The sequence below is a fragment of the Peromyscus leucopus genome, chromosome 5 (assembly GCF_004664715.2).
Source record: "Peromyscus leucopus breed LL Stock chromosome 5, UCI_PerLeu_2.1, whole genome shotgun sequence".
NCBI classification, from domain to species: domain Eukaryota; kingdom Metazoa; phylum Chordata; class Mammalia; order Rodentia; family Cricetidae; genus Peromyscus; species Peromyscus leucopus.
Genome location: NC_051067.1, coordinates 105067133 through 105081117, shown reverse-complemented (window position 1 = coordinate 105081117; position 13985 = coordinate 105067133). Strand labels below are relative to the sequence as shown.

Sequence of the window (13985 nt, the reverse complement as noted above, 5' to 3'; positions counted from 1 at the left end):
AATTGGAAACAGTCTATAGATTTAAGGCAATCTCTGTGAGAGTCCTAAGGTTTCTTTGGCAGAAATAAGAAAAAATATGAACACACACACACACACACACACACCCCTCCCCACAAAACAAAAACAACAAAAAACGAAAAACAAACACGAAATAGCTGAAGTAATTTAAGTAAAGAAAACAAAACCAGGAGCATCATACTTCTTGATTTTAAAATAGACCACAAAACTACAGTTTGTAAAACAGGATGGCATTGACATTAAAACTGATTTTTAAAACAGAATTGATACAATTAACCCTCAAATATATGGTCAGTTAATTTCTATAAGGGTCCCAGCAATACACCACAGAGAAAGAATAATCTTTTTAAATGAATAACTTGACATCGATAGGCAAAATAATGAAACTGGACTCGTATTTTTACCTCACATGCAAAGTCCAAACAAAGTGGATAAAAGCTTAAACATAAAAACTCAAAACCAGGGGTTAGGGAGATGACACAGTGGGTAAAGATGCTTGCTGCACAAGAGTGTGGACCTAAGTTTGAGTGCCCAGCATGCACAGAAAATGCTGGGCAGGGCTGCAGCTGCACATGCCTCTTACCCCAGTGTTGAGGGGGTAGAGATAAGAGAATTCTGGAAACTTACTGGCCAGTTATCCTAACTGAAATGGTAAGCTTTTGTTCCAATTCCATGAGATACTTTATCTCAAGGGAATGACATGATGAGCAACAGAGGAAGAAACCTGATGGTCCTCCTCTGACCTTGGCATGTGCAGGTCTATACACACACCTATACACTCTTACGTGGTGTATGCAACACACACACACACACACACACACACACACACACACACACACACACACACGACAGAGACAGAGACAGAGAGACAGAAATAGAGAGAGACACAGAGAGAAAGAGGGCAGTAAATAAAAAGACCCCAAATCATAAACTTTTCGAATAAAACAGAGCAAACCCCTTGACATTCATTTCAGCAATGAGTTCTTGGATATGATACTTGAGTCACAGGCCACTAGATTCACAGTCAAGTGGGAAAACATCAAGTTAAAGTCTTCTGAACAGTAAAGGTAACAACCAATAGAGTGAAGAGGCAACCTATATACTTGGAGAAAGTATTTTCAAATCTTCATCTCATAAGGGCTTAATTTCCAAAAATATATATGGAACCCGTACAATCCAATTTTAAAACATTTAAAAAAAATGGACAAAAGGCTCAAACATTTCTTCAAAGAAGACATAAAATGGAAAATATCTATATTAAAAATGTTTAACATCACCAATCATCAGATTAAATTAAAATCAAAATATCAGCTGGGGATGCATAAAGTCAAAAAGAGAAACTATAAGTGAGAATATGATTAAAAATAAGAGGGGAATCTTTCATAAAATATGGGTGTGAATGTAAATTAGGAAAGCCATTATAAAATAACAATATGGAGGTTCTTCAAAACATTAAGAATAGAAATACCACTGGGCAGTGGTGGCAAACACCTTTAATCCTAGCACTTGGGAGGCAGAGGTAGGTGAATCTCTGTGAATTGGAGGCCAGTCTGGTGGACAGAGTGAGTTTCCAGGATAGCTAGGACTGTTTCACAGAGAAACCCTGTCTCAAAAACCAAAAGAATAGAAACACCATGTGGCCCATAATCCTACTTCTGGGTCTACATCCAAAGGATGCAAGTATGACATGTTGGTCGAAGAGATTATCTGTACTCTTGCATTCACTCCAGTGATATTCATGGCAGCTGAGATCTAAAATCAACCTGTGTCCATCAGAGGATGCCTGGATAAAGAAAGGAGGTGAATGAATGAATGACACTAGGGTGTTAGCTAAGTGAAATAAGCCAGGTACAGAAAGACAAACATTCCATGACCTCACTCACTGTGCTGTTTACAAATGTTGAACTTAACTGACAGCCCAGAATTGACTGGAGATTTCCACAGACCAAAGGGCAGAAGACCTTGGAGGTGTTAGTCAAGGGAAACAAAATCATAGAGAGAATGAACATGCTCAAGAGCTCTACCATGTGTCATGTTGACTATAGAAAATAACAGCTTTATAACTGAAAAACAATAAGGGAACAGTTGGAGTAGTCTCCCTGCTAAAAAGGATCATATGACATATTTTGCATGTCCATTAGCTTGATTTAGCTATTCCACATCGTGTACATCTATCAAAGTGCAGTCCATATTATCATAAATACAGGTTTTACTTAGTAAAAATTAAAAAGAAATTCTGTCCTATTATTTGTGCTCATAAATATGGAAGACACACTAAGAAAAATGTCTGTTACAGAAGGACCAGAGACCCAGGAGTCCTCTCAGATAGAGTATCTACAATTGTCAACATATAGAAGCAGAGGCTGGGGATTGGGTTCTGAGGGTAGTGGTTGGCATGGAAACTTTTCAATGTCTCTGATGTTACTGTTACATAAGACTTGAATAGGTTCCACAATGCACAGTGCTACAGTAGATATTAGGCACTTACCAACTTTTTAAAAGACTAGACCTCAGGTTAAATGATCTTGAAGCATGTGTATGTGCTCATGGATGTACACACACACACACACACACACACACACACACACACACAGAGAGAGAGAGAGAGAGAGAGAGAGAGAGAGAGAGAGAGAGAGGGAGAGAGAGAGAGAGAGAGATGTTTGCAAGGGATGAATGTATTTATTATCCTGATCATGGTGAAGGTAACCTGAATGTATGCATGTGTCCAAGCTCACCAAATTATATACTTTTTTGAGTTCTTTGTATATCAGACATACCCTAATAAATCAGGGGGTGGTCAGGCACAAAATTCTTTACTGTCTGGCCCCAAGTTCCTTTCATAATTATTCCCCAGTAATCAACAGTTCTGTATCCAACATGAACTTGTAGATGAAATGTACTCTTCTGAATAACTGGAGGAGAAACTGTGGCTCTCATTCCTCCAGGGTCTGATGTGGTTGGTGAGTTTAGTAATTGTTCTGGTTAATTTTGATACAACCTAATGGGACCCCAAAAGGAGGAGTCTCAATTGAAGAATTGTCACAATCAGAGGTGCCTTGGAACATGTCTGTGAGAGATTGTCTTGATTTATGATTGATGTGAGGTGGAGGGCACAACTCGTCAGTTGGTTCCAGTGAGTGGTACTGTCTCTGGGTAAGAGGGTTATGTAAGAACGGCAGTGAGCAAGCTGGAGAATAAGTCGTTGAGCAGAGTGCCGCATGTTTTCTGCTTCAGTTCTCGGACTTCAGTGATGGACTATGACCTGGAAGTATAAGCTGAAGAAACTCCTTTTTTTCTCCAAGTTGAGAGAGAGTTAACTAGAACAGTAATTGTGTCCTTTTCCACAGGAAGGACTGAAGTTTTCAATCTGAGGCACAGGAGCTGTCTGTAAACCAACCTGAGTCCTGTTGCAAAGCCCCCCAGAAGCCAGGTTTATTGCTCCCGGGATGCTCTTGGTGCCTTTATAAGGGCTCCAACTGAGATTGTAGTCACTCTCAGGACCGTGTGAGACAAATGCAGTAAGTGAAGTTTTGGCTCCTGTTACAGGGTGGGTGAGGTGGTAGAGAGGGAGACAAGCAGGCCTTGAAGTGGCCTACTTGTTATGCGTGTCATATGTGTGTCATGCCTCCCTTGTCGACATGAAGAATCCTGCAGGAAAGGTACTGTTCTTTTTTTTTACCCCCAAAGATTTAATTTCAGGGTATTGCCTGCATGTATGTGTGGATATGTGTGGGCTCCATGTCCGCAGAGGTCAGAAGAGGGCGCTAGGTCACTGAAACTGGAGTTAGAGGTGGTTGTGAGCTGCCACATGGGTGCTGGGAATAGAACTCGGGTCCTCTGCAAGAGCATTACTTGCTCTTAAGCGCCAAGCAATTGCTGCACCCCCCTGGTGTTTTCTTTCTTTTTTTTTTCTTCATCTCAGGACACAGGACTCAGCCTGGTGAAGGCACAAGACACATTTGCCGAATGAATACACTGAAATATATGTTTGTCATATTAATTCTTATTGATACAAATGTAGAAATGAATTTCCAAAAATTGAGGTATCTGAATGGGTAGTTGAGGATTTTCCACTTCAGCTTTTTCTTTCAAAAATTTTATTTTTTTTTTAAATGTTCTGGAATGCTGGGTAGATTTTTTTTTAATGTGGAGTCCATTGTCATATAAGTTATCTAGTGGCACCAAAGGAACCCTTCAGAGGATTCTGGCTTGCAGCTGTAGTGGGTAAAACCTGGTCACCAGAAGCCCATATACTAAAGTAGTATAAGTACAAGTGGGAACAAGCTTTCTTGGGCTTAGAATTCTTAAAGGAGTTCTAAGAGAGTACAGTACAATTTTCCTACTCAGGCCCCAGCATCTCCATGGGCCAGAATGCACATTTCAGTGCTCTCTTTTATTTTACTTAGTAATAACTAATGGACTGAGATTTCTGCTCGAAGCATATAGCGTTTCCTTTTGTTTTTGTTTTATGTTGTTTTGTTTTTTTGTCTTTCGAGACAGGGTTTCTTTGTGTAGCTTTGGAGCCGGTCTTGGAAATCATTCTGTAGACCAGGCTGACCTTGAACTCACAGAGATCCACCTGCCTCTGCCTCCCAAGTGCTGGGATTAAAGGTGTGTGCCACCACTACAGGGTGAGTTTCTTTTTCATTCTGATCTCACTCAGTATGGGGGCTTCCAAAACAGGTCTTTCTGACCCTTTTATTGAACAGCTGATCAAACTTGTAGGTGGCAGTCACTCTGGGGAAATCCCCTCTTGGTTAGGTCATCTATCCTTATATTTGTGTGTGTGTGTGTGTGTGTGTGTGTCTGTGTGTCTGTGTGTGTGTGTGTGTGTGCATGCGCACGCGCACACACACACACACACACACACACACACACACACACACACACTCGTGCACATGTGTGAATGCCTTGTTTTTTGAGGCCAGATTTCTTACCTGGGAACTGGGGCTTGTTGGGTAGGCTGGCACCATCCAGCCCTGGGAATCTGCCTGCTCTATCTTCTCAGTGCTGGTATTACAAGCTTGTGCTACCATGCCCAACCTTTTCACATGAGTGCTGCAGATCACAGCCAGCTCTTCATGCTTGTCAGCTTCTAGCTCTTTATTGACTAGACCATCTTCTGAGCTACCCTGTTGGTGAAGCCTCTTCTCTTTACAGAGTCTGTCTTCCTTAGGCTGCTGCAATGTCATATTCTTGTCTTGGGCTATCCTTAGACTTCCTGTAATGATGCATCAAAGCAAAGCTCCCATTTACTGAAGGCATCAAATAAACATTTTAAAGGCTGTTATCATCGCCCCCACTGCAGCAAGGGACATTCACTTTTGCCTCCTTAATGGATGAGAGGAACTGTCTTACCACAGCCTTTCCAGTTTTGAATATTACTCTTTTTTATTAGTCTATGCCAAGTTAAAAGACACTGTGATGGAATTTCATTACTGGCCCCATTTTATTAATTTTCCTTTAATTATCCAAAAGATGGAGCAATTTTCATATGTTAATCAATCATTTGCATTTCTTCTTTTGCAATTTATCTTTAACCTCAATGAATTAATAAAACAAAAATCCCTCCACCCCCAGAAATGCCAATCTAGTTTTTGGCTTTCTCTGGGTAAATTCATAAAAATCAAACAGCCAGTGGTCAGAAACATACTAGTATATTTGTGTGTATTGTCATGATATCATTTTCTTCTTCTTCACCATACGCATGTGAGCTTTCTAACACACACACACACACACACACACACACACACACACACACACACACAAATTCATATACTCTCAAGCACATCCATCCATCCAAAGATACAATTATGCTTGTATATAGTCAATTATGTATGGGGTATATACACTCATAAATATTCAATATGTATATGTATTAAATTTAAAGTATGGGTTGGACTTTAATGGGGAAGGCTTGGTAGCTATAGCTGAAGTAAGAGTATTTTCCACTTAGGCCAAATGAGGATCTGTGAGTCAAAATGTAAATGCTTTACAATGAAGAGCAGCAACAGTTGCTTTATAAACCCTGGGAAACTAGCTTCTGAGTTTAGCATCACATACCATGGACTGGTCTTTTGCACAGCACTTGATGCCTTTCTGATCACTGGTCACTTCCACGGTCAGATGTAGAGTCAGTATTCTAGTGTTTAAGCAATGTCATTCTGTGCTCCTTTGAAATCTAGACTATTCTACTGGTGCCATTTCCCGAAGTAGAGTGTTTCTCAGCTAAAAACTGAACATGTGATGTGTGCTTTTTTTTTTTTTTCTGGCACAGACATTAGCATCCATCTGGGGCTTGCATGAAGTGCTCCTTCTGGGCGGGGAGAGGAAGCCAGGGCTTCCACAGGACCTCTTGGCAGTGTTGTCTGGGATCCTTCAGAAGCCGATGATGCTGGCACCTGTGGATTTATGAGGTGCATATTATGGCAGCAACAAGGTTACTTAAATTTATCAGGCTACAACACCAGAGCACTGGGGGTGGCAGGGGTGCAAATCTATTTTATAGCAAAGATGACTTATTCAATAAAACTAGTTTATTAAAGTGCTCACTAGGTTGATGCGCGGGGTTTGAATATGCTGTAGATATCCTCACAGCCCACCTTATTTGCTGTCCTCTTTGATATCCAGCCCCCAATCAGAAGCACAGGTGTGTGGTTGCTTTACATCTGAAACTTGTGCTTCTGGCGTATGTATGGACCATTGGCCACAATGAGACCCACTTGTCTGGGGGAAGTTCCATTCCTGCTCATGTTCTGATGTTGCACATCCTTCAGCTTGCACTCACCCCAGGGGATCCTATTGGAGAAATTATTTTGGCCACTCCACGTAGTTAAAAGGATATTTATTTAATGACGTAACTCACAAATTAAGTAATGGGTAGGTCGCAGGGTCTGGGGAAGGTGTATTGCAATCCAGCGGTGTTCTCCGGAGCTCTGCACAATCCACCTTTCACCAGTCGGCGTCCTGGCACCGAGAGCACGCACAGAGAGAGCGCTGGCCCATCCAGCTCTCCGGTCCCCAGGCGCCTCCCCTCGCCCCGCCTCGTAGGCGTGACAGTTGCCAGAGTCTCAATGGGGGTTGGAACTTCCAGATCCAAGCTGGAATGGCTACTCACTACAGGATCCCTCTGTCCTAGCTGTCTAACTCTCCTCAGCTCTCCCTATGAGCATTCCACCCTTTACTTCTCCAGGCATCCTTCAATACCTTGCTGCTAAGGGCAACTGTCTTAAGCTATTCCTTCAGGACCAGAAAGTTCTCCTTTGTAGCTAACAGCCCTTGCACTTGCACACTCACACACTTGTACTGGACCTTCCACATTTCTAATTTCAGTTTATTCATTGCTCTAGACAAAAAATGCTTTCAAAGCTTGGCTTTTGTCCCATGGGACCCATTCCAAACTAGCTGCTTCCTTGGTATTCCCTGTAAGATGAGGGAATTTGTAACCATGAAATCTTTAGAAGGAAGAAAGCAAATATCCATCTAGAAAACATTCATTCCTGGCCATTCAGAGCAGAGTGGAGCTAAGGTAAGGAGCTGAGGTGCCTCTCTGCATTGGTCAAACCATGACCTGGAATTGGGGATCAATTCTGGGGTCTGAAGTTGTAGAGAAAAAAAAAATGAAAATCAACATTAGAGAGTCCCTGAGATACAGTCACAGAGGAAAAGAGATGGACAAGCCATCAAAGACACATGGAAGTAGGGCCCCTAGCACCCTTCACAGAAAGCTGCCCATTTTCATTTGCTGTGCTCCCAGCAACCAGGGCAGACTTGCTCTAGATGCACATATAACTAGTACATCCTGACTTGTTAAGTCGGTGAGCTGAGTTACAAGAACAGGAGCTGAAGGCCTGTTTTCTATCCTGTAAAAGTGGAAGACAGGGAGCTGGAGAGATGACTTGGTGATTAAAAGCATTGGCTGTTCTTCCAGAGGACCAGACTTTGATTCCCAGCACCCACCTGGCTAGCTACCATCTGGTTTGTAACTCCAGTTCCAGGGGGATCTGATGTCCTCTTCTGGCTTATGTGAGTACAGCATGCACATAGTGCATAGATATGCATGCAGGCAAGACACCCATACACACAAATAAATAAGGAAGGAAGGAAATAGATAAATCTACAGGAGGACTGGGAAGTCCAATGGTCCATATTAAATATTTCCTATCAAAGTGTTTCCTGGTGTTCTAAAGGCCTGAACTAAGAATAAAGAAAGTTATGAAGATATCCATTTCAACTTCACGTCATTATAACAGTTTGATGAGGAACTAGGCTGAGAGTCCTGGGATAGTGAACACTATCAAAGATTCATACTCATGAGCTGCTGTGGCAGATACTGTGGAGGGAAATTCTTAGATGGCTCAAATAGATGGTGCATTATTATTTGGGGCCTGGGTTACAGCTCAGTTCATAAAGTGCTTGCCTAGCATGCATGAAGCCCCAAGTTTGATCTCAACACCCAGTACAACCAGATGTGGTGCCACATGCCCGTAGTCCCAGCACTCTAGAGGTAGGGGCAAGAGGATCAGAAATTTAAGATCATTCTGGGCTACATAGTGACTTAAAGGTCAATCTGTACTACATGAGACCCTTTCTAAAAAATGGGATCAAAGAAACAGTGATGACCATTTCTGGTGGAGAGACAAAGGTGACCCTCAGGGAGGCACACCAAGTTATTAGAGTCTTTCATGTTGGTCCTATATGTCAAGAGAAAAGAGAAGAGGCAAGATGACAGGGTTGTGGACCTGAAGTATGTTAAGTCAGATAGGACAGGCTGAGAGTTTGGGGTCTGAAAGCTTTGGGGGATGGAGAGAGGAATGGGGAATTTAGACCTTCGTTTAGGATGAAAAGCCAAAGTAATGATGATGCTTTCATTTTCCCAGGGAACTTATACACATGACTGAAGTTTTTGCTTTCATTAATATATGCCTTCAAAAAGAAAAAAAAAAAAGCACATAACAGGCAAAAAGCAGAGAAAGATGTACCTGGTTGCTTCAGACAGGGATGGCAGGCTATCAGAACCAGATCCAGCAACCCACAGCACCAACGCTGGCCAAACAGCACACACACACACACCCAAAGAACATAAACCAAATGAAAAAGGAGGGAAGGATGAAGGAGGAAAGGGAAAGAAATGACAGGAAGGCCACTCTCTGGCAGGAGACAGCAGTGTGCTTTATGGCAAAGCATTTCCACCCTCTCCCCTTGTCTGCTGTCCAGGATGGCTTCTGTTCTAATGACCTCCTTCTCCTGGAAAATAAATTTCTGTCCAGATGGATTTAAACACTAAATGTTCAACATCATTTAGTTCATCCCACAGAAGTTACTAGAAATTATGGTGCAGAAGATAAAGGTAGAGTTATGTCTGGGATCCAGATCTCTCTCTATAAGACTATGAGGCTCATGGGCCACAAGACACAGAGAGTTTGTAGGAACTGTAATAATTGATACACTAATGACTGTCAACACTGTCCAACTTAAGATGAGGGAGTCAAAAACTGGATGCGTTCTGTGTATCGTAGTTTTAGTTGACATGTTTTAAAGCGCCTACATCATGGGCCACACCACCACCAGGGTAATGGGAACTGTGTGCCACCCTTCTCTGTTCTTAATTTGGATTTTAATGTGGACTCTTTGAAGTTTACTGTCAAGGTAGCAAAGAGGCAACGTCATTGTTTCAGGGCTGATCAGGTTGCTGTGGTGGAAAACAAGCTGGGCACAATGGGAGCCTGAGGGAAGTTCCTTAGAGCCTGCCTTCTGGATCAGAGGAAGTGAGCATCACCCCAATTCAGGCTCCACCAGGACCTGGCCTGGTCATCTCCACACTTCGGCCTTTCAGGCTGCTTCATCTGGATTTCACTCTCTCTGGGCAACCATCCATCCTGGAAGAAGAAGGGTCACTTTCATGACAGGAAAGCAGGCCCCTAAAGAGATATGTAAAGAAGACATTCAGGAGGAATTTAAAACATAGCCAGACTGAGCTGGAGACCAGGCTGGGGGCCATGAAGACTTCACCATAGGTGGAAAAGTACTCTCTGAAGACAAAGAAGGGGCAGGGTCTGTCCCTTGCTGGGAGAATACTGAACAGCTGGCTGTGGCACAGGGTGTCAGTTGGAAGGAGGCGTCTCTGTTTCAGGTTGGTAGAGGTAAGGTGCTGGGAAAACATCTGGTAGGAGCACCAGGATCCTGGAGACACCCAGCCCTCCTGCAGTCCTCCTGCTCCCTACTCAGGCCAGACAGTGTGAGAGAAGCAAGCAGGAGATGCTTATACTGTCCTGCTGCTAGGTACCCAGCCAAGAGCGACGGTATACTAGAATGTTCTTAAGAGCCAACAAACGTGAAAGAGCCCTGTCTTCCAAAGGAGACAGATTGAGCTTCCCTCAATACAATGACTTATCCTACTCAGCAGCATAAAGGTTAAGCTGTCAAGGATTGGCTAGATAGTTCAGTAAATAGAATGCTTGTTTTGGAAACATGAGGACCTGAGTTTGATGACCAGAACCCACATTTAGCACTGAAGATTCAGAGAGAGGAGGGTCCCTGGCACTTGCTTTCCCACCATCCTAGACTACTTGACAAATCTGAGGTTGATTAAGAGACAGTCACCCCAAAGGGCAGGTGGCTTTCCCAGGGAATGACATCTGAGGCTGTCCTCTGGCTTCTACCTGAGTGCACACAATTGCACACCACCAGCACACACTTATGAACTTGCACATGCACACACACACACACACACACACACACACACACACACACACTAAATTGCTAATGGAATAACACAAGTGACACCCTCAAATTGAGAAAAAGAAGCCAGACACAGGAAGAAAGATGTACCATATGATTCCATTTGGAAGATGTATAAGAACTGAACAAAGAAATGACAACAGTAGTCCTTGAGGAGTGGAGGACAGGGGTAGATTGCAGAGGAACAGGAGAGAACTTTGGAGGGAACTGGAAAGGGCTCCTCCCTTCCTTCGAGCAGCTGTTTCACCAAGGTATACATATCTGGTAAAATATTCAGCTGTCCCTTTAAGACCCATACCTTTCAAGTGGGTATATATTTTAATTCAAAATGGAAGCTAAATGCCCTGTCTTACAATCAAGGGGGGGGGGATTCTCTTTTGATATCCCACTTGCAGTGTCTTTGTAGTAGGCCACCAAACTGAGACAGTGAAACCAGTCATAGAGTATAATGAAGCCAGAAGCGGGATTGAGCTGGGGCTGGTCATGGCTTGGGACATCTTTCATGATAAGAGGACGACGACCTCAAGGACAAGGATGGGTGCTGTAGGTCCCTTCGGAGCTAAGCTCTGTCACTAAGTAGCTGCCTAGAGCAAGGACAGGCCCGGGTTGCAGGGTGTGTCTCCCACAGATTCAGTTAGAATACAGCGCCCGTAGGACTGAGTGATCAAATAAGGATTCTAAAACATCCTAATCAATATGCCTTCAATTAAAAAAAAATACGTCCATAACAAAGAAGGCAGAATTAGGAGCGGGTTCTGGAGGAACTACAGGGGTGCAAGGTGGAGTGAGTGTTTGATATAGGATGGACAGAGTTTCAAAACCAAGTCAAGGCTGTCCATGGTGGCTAACCTTTGAAGAACACAATCGTGTGACCTAAAGGTGATCTTCAGCGTGTCTTTACCAAGTGAATAAAAAGGAGTGAACAGAGGCTGCAAGCCAGCGTGATGCTGGATGACAGCACCCAGTCAGCTCAGGGACCTATGACCTACCCTGGACACTTAGAAACTGCAGGCAAGCAGTGTCCCCAAGTTACCAAGGTGGCCTCTCAGAAGATGGTATCAGAGACACTATAGAGGCTCCAGGAGGTCTGGCAGGCTCACACTCACCTGCTCATCTGGATTTTCAGTCCCTTTCTGTCCAAGGTCTCTGAGCTCTGGTGAGACATACCACAGTCCTCGCAAACCCCAAACTGTGTGGCATCTTGTATGCCAACAGGTGGAAGAACAGGAGGTGCTGGAGCTGGAAAGCCAAGCTGGCTCCAGCCTCTCCTAATGTTTGCTGGTGCCTCATCCTCCCTTCTAGAACCTACTGAACCTACTCCTGCTCTATCTGCCACACATTCCAGTCTGATGTCACAAGGGCCAGAACCTGCCTGGATCCAGAGTAGTTGGCACTTGCTCACTTTTCTTTTTGGTATTGTGCAGATCTCTGGGTGCTGTGGGATGGTCTGTATGTCAAATTGCTCTGATTGGTCAATAAATAAAACACTGATTGGCCAGTTGGCTAGGCAGGAAGTATAGGCAGGACTAACAGAGAGGAGAAAAGAAAGAACAGGAAGGCAGAAGGAGTCACTGCCAGCCACCACCATGACAAGCAGCATGTGAAGATGCTACGAGCTACGCAGCAAGGTATAGATTTATGGAAATGGATTAATTTAAGCTATAAGAAACAGTTAGCAAGAAGCCTGCCACGGCCATACAGTTTGTAAGCAATATAAGTCTCTGCGTTTATTTGGTTGGGTCTGAGCGGCTGTGGGACTGGAGGGTGACAAAGATTTGTCCTGACTGTGGGCAAGGCAGGAAAACTCTAGCTACATCTGGGTCCCACAGTAACTACCCTAAATGAGAAGGCTTTCTGCGCAGCTCGGCTGCCCACCCAGCAGCCAGCACACTCTGGGCCATAAACGTCCATATCCCATGGCCTGGAAGCAGCCCCTGAACTGCCAGCGTCGCCAGGTTTCTCTGGCCATGGTTGAATTTGTCTGTGTGCAGGCAGGACGTCCGCTATTTCCCCTGGTCCACTGGCCTCTACAGCTCCCCCAGGAGACAGTACGATTTCAGGATAGTCTGTCATTCAAAAACCTTGAGGATCCTCCTCCAAGGTGAAATCCCATTCTTACCACTGGACCAATGAGAGCGGTTGACACTCAAGACCCACAGACTTTGGGCCATCTGCCTTGTACAAAGACAACAGAGGTGAGGGCCAAAGAAGAATATCAAAAAGGGAGGAAAGAAGAGGAGATAATGAAGAAAAGGAGGAGAAGAAGGAAGAGGAGAAAAAAGTGGGAAAGGAAGGTGGGGGAGGAAGAAGAGGAGGAGGAAAAAAGGAAGGCAGGAAGGGAAGGAGGAGGACAATAAAGAGAAGGGGGAATGGGAGGGTTCATGGCTGCTGGAGGAGACTGAAGGTCAAGACAGTAAGAAAAGAAAGACATCTAGAACCTTGGCTGCCAAGGTGGAAATGATTTTCTGAGGCAGACTTATGGGCCACAAGAGGGAAATTGGCACCCCAGGACTCACCACACTACATGGAGGTGACTGCCCTGGTGTGTCCCAGGAAGTTCTCTGTGGTGGTATTGTGTTCCCCAAAATATTGTGTACTCTAATAAATTTATCTGGGGTCAGAGAACAGACAGCCACTAGATACAAAGGCTAGAAAATGGTGGCATTCACACCTTTAATCCTAGCATTCCAGAGATAGAAATCCCTCTGGATCTCTGTGAGTTCAAGGCCACATTGGAAAAAGCCAAGCATGGTGACACACTCCTTTAATCCCAAGGAGTGGTGGTAGAAAGAAGAAAGATATATAAGGCGTGAGGACCAGAGACTAGAAGCATTTTTGGCTGGTTAAGCATTTGGCCTGGTTAAGCTTCAGGCTTTTGAGCAGTAATTCAGCTGAGACACATTCCGGATGAGGACTCAGAGGCCTCCAGTCTGAGGAGACAAGACCAGCTGAGGATCCAGCAAGGTGAGATAGCTGTGGCTTGTTCTGTCTCTCTGATCTACCAGCATGGACCCCAATAACTCGCCTCAGGTTTGATTTTATTAATAAGAACTTTTAAGATTCCTGCTACAGTTCTCCCATGGCTTTAGCTGCCCAGCTCTCATATCTCCGAGGGAGACAACTCTCCTCTTGAGCAGGCTGCTGACGATGCACTGGACTGCCCTGAACCAGTCTCAGCTAGCTGCGCCACACTTGGGAGACTTTTCCCAAGAAAGAACTAGAGTTAA

General features: G+C 44.1%; 1 long non-coding RNA gene across 1 annotated transcript; it reads right to left on the bottom strand.

The window, feature by feature from the left end:
* Positions 1–5892: 5892 nt before the first annotated feature.
* Positions 5893–12048, bottom strand: LOC119087962. The gene is made up of 2 exons (XR_005091509.1): positions 11865–12048; positions 5893–6419 (listed from the first exon to the last, which is right to left on the bottom strand). It is a non-coding gene; the product is annotated as an uncharacterized LOC119087962 (long non-coding RNA).
* Between the last annotated feature and the right edge of the window lie 1937 nt (positions 12049–13985).